Source organism: Bos javanicus, chromosome 19, assembly GCF_032452875.1.
Source record: "Bos javanicus breed banteng chromosome 19, ARS-OSU_banteng_1.0, whole genome shotgun sequence".
NCBI classification, from domain to species: Eukaryota; Metazoa; Chordata; class Mammalia; order Artiodactyla; family Bovidae; genus Bos; species Bos javanicus.
Window position 1 is genome coordinate 45,134,616 of NC_083886.1, and position 12,748 is coordinate 45,147,363.

Genomic DNA, 12,748 nt, shown 5'->3' on the forward strand with positions numbered 1-12,748 from the left:
CGCGTCTGGCACCGCCAGTCCCCTGCCGGCCTGGGCTTCGCTCTCCTGCGTTGTACCCCCTCCTCCGTATCCTCCCACCCGAGCCTCGAGGAGCTCCCTGCCTTGTGTCCCCAACCAGGGCACACAGCCAACCTTCCCTCCGCCCCCGTCGCCCGCACATTACCCACCCCCGCTCCCCCCACCCCCGACACACACACACAAACCGAGTACTGAAAGGTGGACGCTTGCTTAACACAGATTAAGATTTTGCAAACATTTATTGCGCGCCTTCCAAGTGCCAGGCGCTGTGCCAGGGGCTGGGGGTTCCGCGAGCACCCAGGCAGGGATACTGGATTTGAGAGACTCCCAGGCCCGGAAAGGAGGACCGGTCAGACGCCAGGGCAACTCGCTGTAACAATACAACGATGCTGGGAAAGATTTATCGGTGCGCGGGGCCCTGGGGGAGCGGAGAAAGGAGAGAGAAGTCGAGTCGGGAAGACTGCAAGGCTCGATTCTGCCCGGCTGTAGTAGGCGGGGGTGGATCTGCCGGGAAACGGCGGCTCGTGTGCAGGGGCTTCTCCTGGGGGACCTGCTCTGAAATAGTCCTGACGATCACTGACTTTTATTGTGCTGTGTCTGTGCCCGAGATACTCCTCAAACCACTTCGAATCGCATTAACTCCTGAGCTACAGACCATTATTATTTCTGCTATGTGATTGAGGAAAACTGAGGCTCAGGGAAAAGGACGTGTCTGGAGGAAAGGGTAGGAGCTGCGGGATGAGTGAGCAGGTGGTTGTGCGTATTCGAGAGTGAGGAGTGGGCCATTGAGCCCCCTCCCCTACGCCCCCAGCACGCAGCACGTACCCCGAGCGTGGACCCAGGGGTTAAGCATAGGAGTCCGTCTAGGGCTTCATCATGGAAAGGAAATGGATCCACAGGCCCCCACAGCCCGCGGTGCCTGGGGAGGCTGTCAGTGGCAGAAGATGTCATGATCACGTTTCCCCTCCTTCCTCAAAAATGATCTACACCAGTGCTTCTCAAAATGTAATGTGATTACAAATCCTCTAGGGGTTGTGTAGGGCTGGCGTGGCACCAGATGCTGCATTTCTAACAAGCTCCCAGGTGATGTGATGCTTCTTGTCTTAGGACCTCACTTTGAGTATGGAAAGACTACTTGAGACACGTTTTTACCAGGGATGCTTAGTCAGAGAGATATCAGGATCAGTCTGATATAGGGTCAGCTGACTTTTGACATGAGCACCAAAAAATGTGCCAGAAAAATCTAGATATTCTGGGATGGAGGAGTCAAGCCCAACCTCATACCACGTACAAAGTTCAATTTGAGAGGGACCATAGGCATAAACATAAACTAAATTGAGAAAACTTCTAGAAGAACACATAGAAGTATATCTTCTCAATCTTTTGGAAGCCGATGATTTCCTAGAAAGGACATAAAAAGCACGGACTCAAATCTGACAAGCAAAATTTTGAATTTCTGTTTATCAAAAAAACACTGTCAAGAAAATAAATAGGCAAGCAGCAGACTACTCATAATTTATATATGACAAAGGATTTGTACGCTGAACAAAGAACTCCTGCAACTCCATGATAAAAAGGACAAAAAACCCAACGAAAAATCAGGCAAAAGATATAAACACACGCTTCATGAAAGATGATGTATAAACAGCCAATAAGCAAACATATGAGAAAGTGCTCAACCAACATTATTTGTCTTCAGGGAAATGCAGAGTAATCCACATGCAGGTACCACTTTGCATACACTGGAGGGTTAGAATGAGGAACACGTGAGGACGGGGAGAATTTAAAACCCAAACTGCTATGTTACAAGTATTTCACAGTACCGTCACTTCCAAAAGCTGTTTGGCAACTTCTTCAAAAAGTTAAGCATACATCTCTCCCATGATCCAGCAATTCCACTTCGAGATATTTGTCTGAGAGAAATAAAATCTCTGTCTACAACACCTGTACAGTACATCTTTATTCAGTACATCTTTATTCAGAATAGCCAAAAAAGGGAAACAATTAAGGATGTCCATCAACAAGTGCCTGGATAAATAGTGGTACATCCTACAGTGGTTTATTGACTCATCAGTGAAAAGAGACTATCAACATTATTCAAAGATTATCCCCACAGTGCAACAACATGGGTGACTGCCAAGCAAATTATACTGGGTGAAAGAAGGAAGACATGAAAAATACATACTGTTTGATTCTTGTGGGGTTGTGATCTTGATGTTGTCACTGCACTCAGAGGCTTTGACTTGGCTGGCCCAGAAACTCAGTTTACTATTATTATTATTATTGTTATTATACAAATTACCCCCAGAAATACTAACAGACTGACTTTAAGAGGAGGTGTCAAAGAATTGTTCCCTCAAGAAGCACCAGATAGTTCTGCAGAAGAACTCTACCAAACATTTAAGGAATAGTTATCCTGAACTCTTCTAGAACATAGAAATAGAAGGAAATCTTCAAAATTCTTTTTATGAAGTGGGCATAGCATTGATACCAAAACCTGCCAAAGAAAGCAATACACACATACATCAAATACATCAACCCTAGACACCAGTCTTATTTATTTAAAAAAAAAATCCTAAAAACTATATTGGGCTTCCCTAGGGGCTCAGACGGTAAAGAATCTGCCTGCTATGCAGGTTCAACCCCTGGGTTGGGAAGATCTCCTGGAGAAGGGAATGGCTACCCACTCCAATGTTCTTGCCTAGAGAACTCCATGGACAGAGGAGCCTGGTGGGCTGCAGTCCATGGGGTCACAAAGAGTTGGACATGACTGAGCAACTAACTTAAAAACTGTATTAGCTGATAATGTCACCAAAACACCAGAAGAATAATACAAAAGCTCAAGTTGAGTGTATTCTAAAAATGTTTTAATACTTGGAAATTAAATGGCTTAATATCTGGAAAATCTGTTAACTCCATATAAGGTAGTCCATTAATAGAATAAAAAGTGAAATTTTCATATTATTATGTCCATAGATTCTACAAGGGCAATCATATATGATTTTCAAATATATCTTTCAGGGAATTCCCTCACGGTCCAGTGGTTGAGAGTCTGCTCTCTCGCTGCCAAGGGCCTGGGTTTGATCTTTGGCCAGGGAACTTAGATCCCACAAGGTGTGTGGCAAGGTAAGCAAACAAACAAAAACTTTCAAAAATATATATCCTCTCCTACATATATACCCAAGAGAAATGAAAACACAAAAACTTATACAAGAATGCTGAAGCAGTATTATTCATCATAGCCAAAGGTCCATCAATTGATAAAGGGATAAAGAAAATGTGGTATAACCATACAATGGAATATTATTTACCAATAAAAGGAAGTTAAGGAGAAGGCAATGGCACCCCACTCCAGTACTCTTGCCTGGAAAATCCCATGGATGGAGGAGCCTGGTAGGCTGTAGTCCATGAGGTTGCTAAGAGTCGGACACGACTGAACGACTTCACTTTAACTTTTCACTTTCATGCATTGGAGAAGGAAATGGCAACCCACTCCAGTGTTCTTGCCTGGGGAATCCCAGGGACAGGGGAGCCTGGTGGGCTGCCGTCTATGGGGTCGCACAGAGTCGGACACGACTGAAGCGACTTAGCAGCAGCAGCAGCAGCAGCAAGGGACTTCCCTGGCGGTCCAGTGGGGACCACTAGAATCCACCTTGCAATGCAGGGGACACTGGTTTGATCCCTGGTCCAGCAAGATTCCATATGCTGTGGAGCAGCTAAATCCGTGCACCTGTGCTCCTGAGCCGCTCCACAACAAGAGAACCACGGCAATGAGAAGCTCACACACCACAACAATGAGTAGGCCCTGCTGGCAACAACTAGAGGAAGCCTGCGTGCAACAAAGACCCAGCACACCCCAAAATAAAATTCATTAATTACTTTTTTAAAAAGGAAGTGAAGTATATGTGCCACAACATGGAAGAACCTCAAAACATAATGCAAAGTGAAAGAGGCCTGTCCCAAAAGACCACATATTGTATGATTTCAATAATATGAAAATTCCAAAATGGGCAAATCTATAGAGGCAGAAAGTTGGGAGGAGAGAGGTTGGGAGGGATTAATAATGGGCGTGAAGTTTCGTCCTAAGATAATGACAATGGTTTAATTAGATTTATAGTGATTGTTTTACAACTGTGAATATAAAAAACCATTGAATTGTACGCTTTAAATGCATGAAATTTATGGTATGTAAATTACATCTCAAAGTTGTTTTTGTAAAAAGTAAATGGTCTATATCCTCCAAATAAAAGACAGAGACTATCAAGATAGATTTAGAAAGACTTAACCAAATGTTAGCTAGCAGAAACTCACTTTAAACACAAAGACACACATGTTAAAAGAAAATGAATAAAAAAAGACTTAGCTGGGAAGTGCTGAAAACTGAATAAGGAAAGAAAACTGAAGTGACTACGTTAATATAAGGCAGAGTGTTAGGCGCTCATTTGTGTCCGACTCTTTTCAACCCCATGGACTGTAGCCCACCAGCCTCCTCCATGGGATTTTCTAGGCAAGAATACTGGAGTGGGTTGCCATTTCCTTCTCTAGGGGCTCTTCCCCACTCAGGTATCAAACCCATATCTCCTGCATTTGCAGGTGGATTCTTTACCACTGCTTCACCTGGGAAGCCCCAATATAAAGTAAAGTGGACCTCAAAACAAGGACTACTGCCAGGGATAAAGGGATAAACTGATGAGGGATCAGTTAATCAAGAAAATATATCAACCCCAAATGTGTGTGACTGTAATAATCAAATCTCAAGGTGCCTAACCATCACCAGAATAATTTAACATCACTCTTGGTATGTTGGCCAATATGGGTAAATGAGAAAAAGAAATAACAGGCATAAATACTATAAAGAAGGAGGCAGCACAGATGATACATGTTATGTGTAGAAAACCAAGGGAATTGACTAAAAGTAGATATTAAAATTCAGTGACTTTTCTATGAACAAAAAGAAGTATAATTCATAATGAAAGAAAAATTCCAAACTAAAATATGTAATCAACCAAGATTAGATTAAATACCAAGTTCTAAACTGCACAGGAAAAGTATTAATAAAAGACCTATTGATATATGGTAAAGGAGAGACACTACAAACTGCAACTCAGGGAAAAGCACAGTTCGATACCATAAATACATCAACTCATTCCCAGATAGTCTCTAAACCCAGTGCAATCTCAATTAGAATATAAAGAGAGTTTGCAGAAGGAACTCATTAAATGGTACAAAAATTCATCAGGAAAAATAAGCATTGGTGAATAGCAGGAAAATTCTGGAAAGGAGAAGTTATGGGACTGGACTTGGGGGTGGGAGTGGCACTAACCCTTTCAGATACGAAACATTTCTGAGATGAAAACTATTTTTTAAAACTTTGTGCAGAAGAAACGATCAACGGCTAGACAAATAGAACAGAATAGAAAGTATAGAAATAGTCCTCATGTATATGGTAATTTAACTTTTAAGAAAGATGACATTATAAATAAGTTGGGGGAGAGAAATTACTAAAAAAAAAAATAATGCAACTACATGCAAAAGAATCAAACTGGACTACTTTCTCACGCTAGATACAAAAATTAGCTCAAAATGGATTAAAGACAAATGAATCCATCAAACTCCCAGGAGAAAACCAAGGCAGCATACTCTTTGACATTGGTCAAATGTCTTCGCAATATTTTTTTGGATTTGTCTCCTCAAGCAAGGGAAGCAAAAGCAAAAATAAACAAATGGGGCTACATCACAATAAAAAGCTTTTTCACAGCAGAGGAAACTATCAACAAAAAGCTACCTACTGAATGGGAGACAACTTTTGCAAATGATACATCTGATAAGCAGTTAATATCTAAAATATATCAAAAATTCATACAACTCAACATCAAAAAAAAACCTCAATTAAAAAATGGGCAGAGAACTAGAATAAACATGTTTCCAAAAACAAGATGTAGATGACCACAGGCACAGGAGAACAGACGCTACATCACTAATCATCAGCAAAATGAAAGTCAAAACCACAATGAGATATAACCTCACATCTGTGAGAATGGCTACTATAAAAAAAACAACAAATAAATGTTGGCAAGGATGAAGAGAAAAGGGAAGCTTCATGCACTGTGAGTGAGAATGAAAATTAGTGCAGCCAGTATGGAAGACAGTAAGGGGGTTCCTCAAAAAGTTAAAAACAGAACTACCATACAATCCAGCAACTGTACTTCTGGGTATTTTTCTGAAGAAGAAAAAAACACTAATTCAAAAAGATATACACACCCCTATATTGAATGCAACATTATTTACAACAGCCAAGATATGGAAGTGATCTAAGTGTCCATTGATAGGTGAATGGACAAAGATGTGGTATATATGTATATATATATAATATATAATGAAATATTACTCAGCCATAAAGAGAATAAAATCTTGCTATTTGCAACAACATGGATGGACCTAGAGGTATTACACTAAGTTGAAGCCAGACAATGACAAGTACTATATGATTTCACTTGAATGTGAAATCTAAAAAGCAAAACAAATGAACAAATCTAAAACAGAGAAAGACTCATAGATACAGAGAACAAATAGGTAGATACCAGAGTTGGGGTTCCTTGGTGGCTCAGATGGTAAAGAATCTGCCTGTGGGAGACCTGGGTTCGATCCTCACGTTGGGAAGATCCCCTGGAGAAGGGAATGCCTACCCACTCTAGTATTCTTGCCTGGAGAATTCCATAGACAGAGGAGCTTGGCAGGCTCCAATTCATGCGGTCACAAAGTCAGACATGACTGAGCAACTAATACTTTCACTTTCAGAAGGGAGAAGGTGGAAAAATGAATGAAATATGCGAGAGAGAGAGATTAAGAGTAAAAACTTCCAGGTAAAAAATAAATGTCAGGGAGATGAAATGTACAGTATGGGGAATATAGTCAATAAAATTGTAATAACTTTCTATGGTGACAGATGGTAACTAGACTTATCATGGTGATCATTTTGTAATGTATGAAAATAGCAAATGCCTATGTTGTGCACCTGAAATTAACATAGTGTTAGATGTTTGGATGAATGAGAGTTTAGAGCTGGAGAGCTGAGGAGAGGGCTGAGCTCCAGGACAGAAAAGGTGACTCAGGTCAGTGTTGGCCAAGATGATCGGAAGTCCAGCAGGGTCACCCACCTAGGACTTGGTCCAGACGCTCCAGCCAGGGCAGCTACAGATGAAACAGGAAGATGAGCTTGATGCCAGAGGAATGAATGACTTGGGGGGTGTATCTTTGGAAAAAGAGAAAAGTACAGGAAGTACACTGTTCAGTGGTCCCTGGTGCTCAAAGAGGTGACAAAAAATCTGCTTCAGGCTACAGATCTGCATCCTTTGGTTTGGCATTCATCCCAGACACTGAAGGGAACAGGAAATAATTCCAAGAGGAGAAATGGGCTGATGCCCAGACATGGGCTCACCAACAGAGTGAGTCAGAAGGTCTGAATAAAGGGTGGGCTCAGTCAATTTACATCTCAGTGAGAATTAGGGAAAGTACTGTAAGTTTGCGGGGGTGGGGGTGAGATTTTTTTTTAAAGGAGTTATTTATTTATTTTTGGCCGCACTGGGTCTCAGTTGCTATGCGTGGGCTTCTCTAGTTGTGACAAACGGGGGCTACTCTTCGTTGTGGCGCGTGGGCTTCTCACTGCAGTGGCGTCTATTGTTGTGGAGCACCGGCTCTTAGCACTAGCTCAGTCAGTAGTTGTGGCACACAGGCTTAGTTGCCCCACGGCATGTGGGATCCCCAGACCAGGGATCGAACCCATGTTCCCTGCATTGGCAGGTGAATTCTTAAACACTAGACCATCAGGGAAGCCCCCCTTTATATTTTTGGAGATTTCTGACAACTTTCCCTCTTTGTTGGTTTCTTTACTCCATCTCCAATAAAACACAAAGTTTAGACAAGACAATTTCACAAATTAATAAAAAGTAAACATCTATGTAGCCACACCCCGCAGAAGTCCCCAAGTGACCTCCAGAGATCACAACATCTTCCCACAAAGACAGCCACTGCCCTACCTTGACTTTTTTTTTTCCTACCTTGACTTTTATAGGAATCACTTCTGCTTTCCAGTTTTTCCATGTAAGTATATATGCGTGCATGCATGTGTGCTAAGTCCCTTCAGTCACGTCTGACTCTTTGCGACCCTACGGACTGTAGCCCACGAATTTCCTCTGTCCATGGGATTCTCCAGGCAAGAATACTGGAGTGGGAGGCCATTTCCTCCTCCAGGGGATCTTCCCGACCCAGTGTTTGAACTCGAATCTCTTATGTCTCCGGCACTGGCAGGCAGGTTCTTTACCACTAGCACCACCTGGGAAGCCCAAGTATATATATCTGTTTTTACATTCCATCTAAATGAAATCAGTCTTATATGCCTGGCTTCTTTTACTCAATATTATCTTTTTTTAATACGTTATCTATGTTGTCTGTAACATGCATGACACATGCATGTCACGTGCATGGCACTCTGTGGGTGTGTCTCTTTGCTCTTCATGGCATCTTTTGATGAACATTTTTTCATTTTAACATGGTCTGATTTATCAATCTTTTCCTCTGTGGTCTGCGCTTTCTGTGTCTGGTTGAACTCTTTCTCTACCCTGAGGCCATGAAGATATGTTCTATAAGCTTTGAAAAGCTTCATCATTTTTCCTTTTACATTTAGCCTTGTAATCTGCCTAGACTGACTCCTGTGCATGATGGGAGGCAGGAATCAAGTCTCCTATTTTCCCTACATGTCCCAATGCTACTTACTGAAAAGAATACCCTGCCCCCAGTGCTCTATTGTGCCACCTTCGTCAGCCCTCTAATGTCCGTATTATACCTCCTTTGGACCTAGGGAAACAGGTCATGCCCCAGGACACAGGCTTTAGCACCTCACGTACTATAAGCAACAAACACCTGTTAGAAAAATACTGGAGGTCCAGTGGTTAAGAGTCCACCTTACACTGCAGGGGATACAAGTTCGATCCCTGGTCTGGAAAGATACCACACGCCACAACAACTAAGCCCATGTGCCACAACTACTGAGCCAGGACTCTAGTGCCCATGAGCCGCAACTACTGAAGCTCATATGCCTAGAGCTCGAGCTCTGCAACAAGAGAAGCCACCTCAATGAGAAACCTGCACGCAGAAATGAAGAGTAGCCCGATCATCACAATTAGAGAAAACCTGTGTGGAGCAACGAAGACCCACCACAGCCAAAAAATAAATAAATAAATCTAAAACAAAACAAAACAAAACACCGAGTGTGTTTCTTCACATTTGGAACATTACTCCCTGTGTGACATCCTCTGTTTTCTTTCTTCCCATGTCTCCAATAAAACATATTGATCCCCCATTTCCCATATTCTCATTTCTCTATTTCCCATCCTTTTGTTTCTCTCTGCTTCATCCTGGATCGTTTCTTCTGATACGTTTTTCTGTCTATAATCTTTCTACACTATAATCATTTCAGCTGTGTCTAATTTGAAGCTCTTCAGTTGAATTCTTAAATGATTGTATTTTTTCAGTTCTAGAATTTTATGCTGCTCTGTTTCAAATCTGCTGTCATTTTTTATACTTTCCAGTTCCCTGCCAAAAATCTCTAGCCTGACTTTTACCTCCTTGAACATAGTGAGGATGGTTGTGTCAAGGCTGTTCCTCCTGTTTTTAATATCTGGACTCTCCAGGGGTCTCTTTCTGTTGTCAGCTGTCTCCACACACTCTCATTTATGGAGTCCTGTCTCCTCATACATCTGGTTATCCTTGATCATATATTGGGTTTTATTTGAAAAAATTTTGTTTTTAATAATTGGAGGCTTATATTGATGCTATTTTCTTCCAGAAAGAATGCGTCATTGGTATCTTTATGATACTTAGAGGCAGGGGCCCAGGAGGGTGTTACCAGACCAGGACCATTTTATTATATTTATTTGAGTATAGTTGAAATACAGCGTTGTGTCAGTTTCTGCTGTACAGCAAAGTGACTCAGATACATACATACATATATATATATATATACACACACACACACATATATTCTTTTTAAAAATATTTTTTCCATTGTGCTTTATCCCGGAAGGTTGGATATAGCAGTTCTCTGCACTATAACTGTAATAGTTTGCCTCTATCAACCTCAACCTCTCAGTCCATCCCTCTCCCTTCCCTACTCCCCCTTGGCGGCCGCAAGTCTGATCTCTACGTCTGTGAGTCTGTTTCTGTTTTGCAGATAGGTTCATTTATGCCATATTTTAGTGTCCACATATAAGTGATATCATGTGGTATTCGTCTTTCTCTTTCTGACTTACTTCACTGAGTGTGATAGTCTCTAGTTGCATCCATGTTGCTGCAAATGACATTATTTCATTCATTTTTAATGGCTGAGTAGTATTTCATTGTATATATGCACCACATCTTCATTATCCATTCATCTGTTGATGAGCATTTAGCTTGTCTATGTTTTGGCTATTGTGAATAGTGCTGCTGTGAACAGAGGAGTGCATGTATCATTTTGAATTACAGTTTTGTTCAGATATACTCCCAGGAGTCAGATTGATGGATCATATGGTAGTTCTATTTTTAGCTTTCTGAGGAACCACCATACTGTTTCCCATAGTGGCTGCACAAACTTACATTCCCACCAACAGTGTGGGAGGCTTCCCTTTACTCCACATCCTCTCCAGCATTTGTTATTTGTAGAGTTTTTAATGACGGCCATTCTGACTGTCTCCTTCAGGGATCACAGCCTTGTCATGGCAAAGGGGCTTGAATAACTCAATGAAGATATGAGCTATGGGATGCAGAGCCACCCAAGACAGATGGGTCAAAGGAGAGATAAGAAAGCCTTCTTAAATGAACAATGCAAAGAAATAAAGGAAAACACTAGAATAGAAAAGACTAGAAATCTCTTCCAAAAAAAACTGGAGTCATCATGGGAACATTTCTGGCAAGGATGGGCACAATGAAGGACAGAAACAGTGAGGATCTAACAGAAGCAGAAGAGATTAAAAAGAGGTGGCTAGAATATACAGAAGAACTATACAAAAAGGTCTTAATGATCCAGACAACCATGATGGTGTGGTCACTCACCTAGAACCAGACGTCCTGGAGTGTGAAGTCAAGTGGGCCTTAGTAAACACTACTACGAACAAGGCTATTGTAGGTGATGTAATTCTAGCTGAATTATTTAAAATCCTAAAAGATGATGCTGCTGAAGTGCTGCACTCAATATGTCAGCAAATTTGGAAAACTCAGCAGTGGCCACAGGACTGGAAAAGATCTGTTTTCATTTCAATCCCAAAGAAGGGAAATGTCAAAGAATGTTCTAACTACCATACAGTTGAGCTCATTTCGCATGCTAGCAAGATTATGCTCAAAATCCTTCAAGCTAGTCTTCTGCAGAACCTGAACCAGGACCTTCTATATATACAAGTTCAGTTTAGAAAAGGCAGAGAAAGCAGAGATAAAATAGCCAACATTCGTTGGATCATAGAAAAAGCAAAGGAATTCCAGAAAAACATCTACTTCTCCTTCATTGACTACACTAAAGCTTTTGACTGCGTGGATCACCACAAACTATGGAAAATTTTTAAAGAGATGGGAATACCAGACCACCTTACCTGTCTCCTGAGAAACCTGTATGCAGGTCAAGAAGCAACAGTTAGAACAGGACATGGAACAACAGACTGGTTCAAAATTGGGAAAGAAATACATCAAGGCTGTATACAGTCACCTTGCTTATTTAACTTATATGTAGAGTACATCATTTGAAATGCTGGGCTGGATGAATCACAAGCTGGAATCAAAATTACCAGCAGAAATATCAACAACCTTAGATATGCATATACCACTCTAAGGGCAGGAAGTGAAGAGGAACTAAAGAGCATCTTGATGCAAGTGAAAGAGGAGAGTGAAAAAACTGGCTTAAAACTCAACATTCAAAAAACAAAGATCATGTGGTCTCATCACTTCATGGCAAGCAGAAGGGGAAAAAGTGAAAACAGTGACAGATTTTCTTTTCTTGGGCTTCAAAGTCACTGCAGATGGTGACTACAGCTATGAAACTAAAAAACGCTTGCTTCTTGGAAGGAAAGCTATGACAAACCTAGACAGCGTATTAAAAAGCAGCGACATCACTTTGCCGACAAAGGTCCATATAGTCAAAGCTATGATTTTTCCAGGAGTCATGTGTGGATGTGAGAGTTGGACCATAAAGAAGGCTGAGTGCTGAAAAATTGATGCTTTCAAATTGTGGTGCTGAAGAAGACTCTTGAGAGTCCTTTGGACAGCAAGGAGATTAAACCAATTAATCCTAAAGGAAATCAACCTTGAATATTCATTGGAAGGACTGAAGCTGAAGCTTCAATACTTTGGCCACCTGATTGGGAAGAGCCAACTCATTGGAAAAGACCCTGATGCTGGGAAAGATTGAAGGCAAGAGAAGGGAGCAGCAGAGGATGAGATGGTTAGATAGCATCACCGACTCAATGGACACGAATTAAGCAAATTCCAGGAGATAGTGAAGGACAGATAAGCCTGGCGTGCTGCAGTCCATGGAGTTGCAAAGAGTTGAACACAACTTAGAGACTGAACAATAACAAATTCTGACTAGTGAGAGGTGGTAGCTCATTATTTTGATTTGCATTTCTCTGATAACTAGTGGGGATTTCCCTGGTGACTCAGCAGTAGAGAATCCACCTGCCAATGCAAGAGATGTGAGTTAGATCCCTGG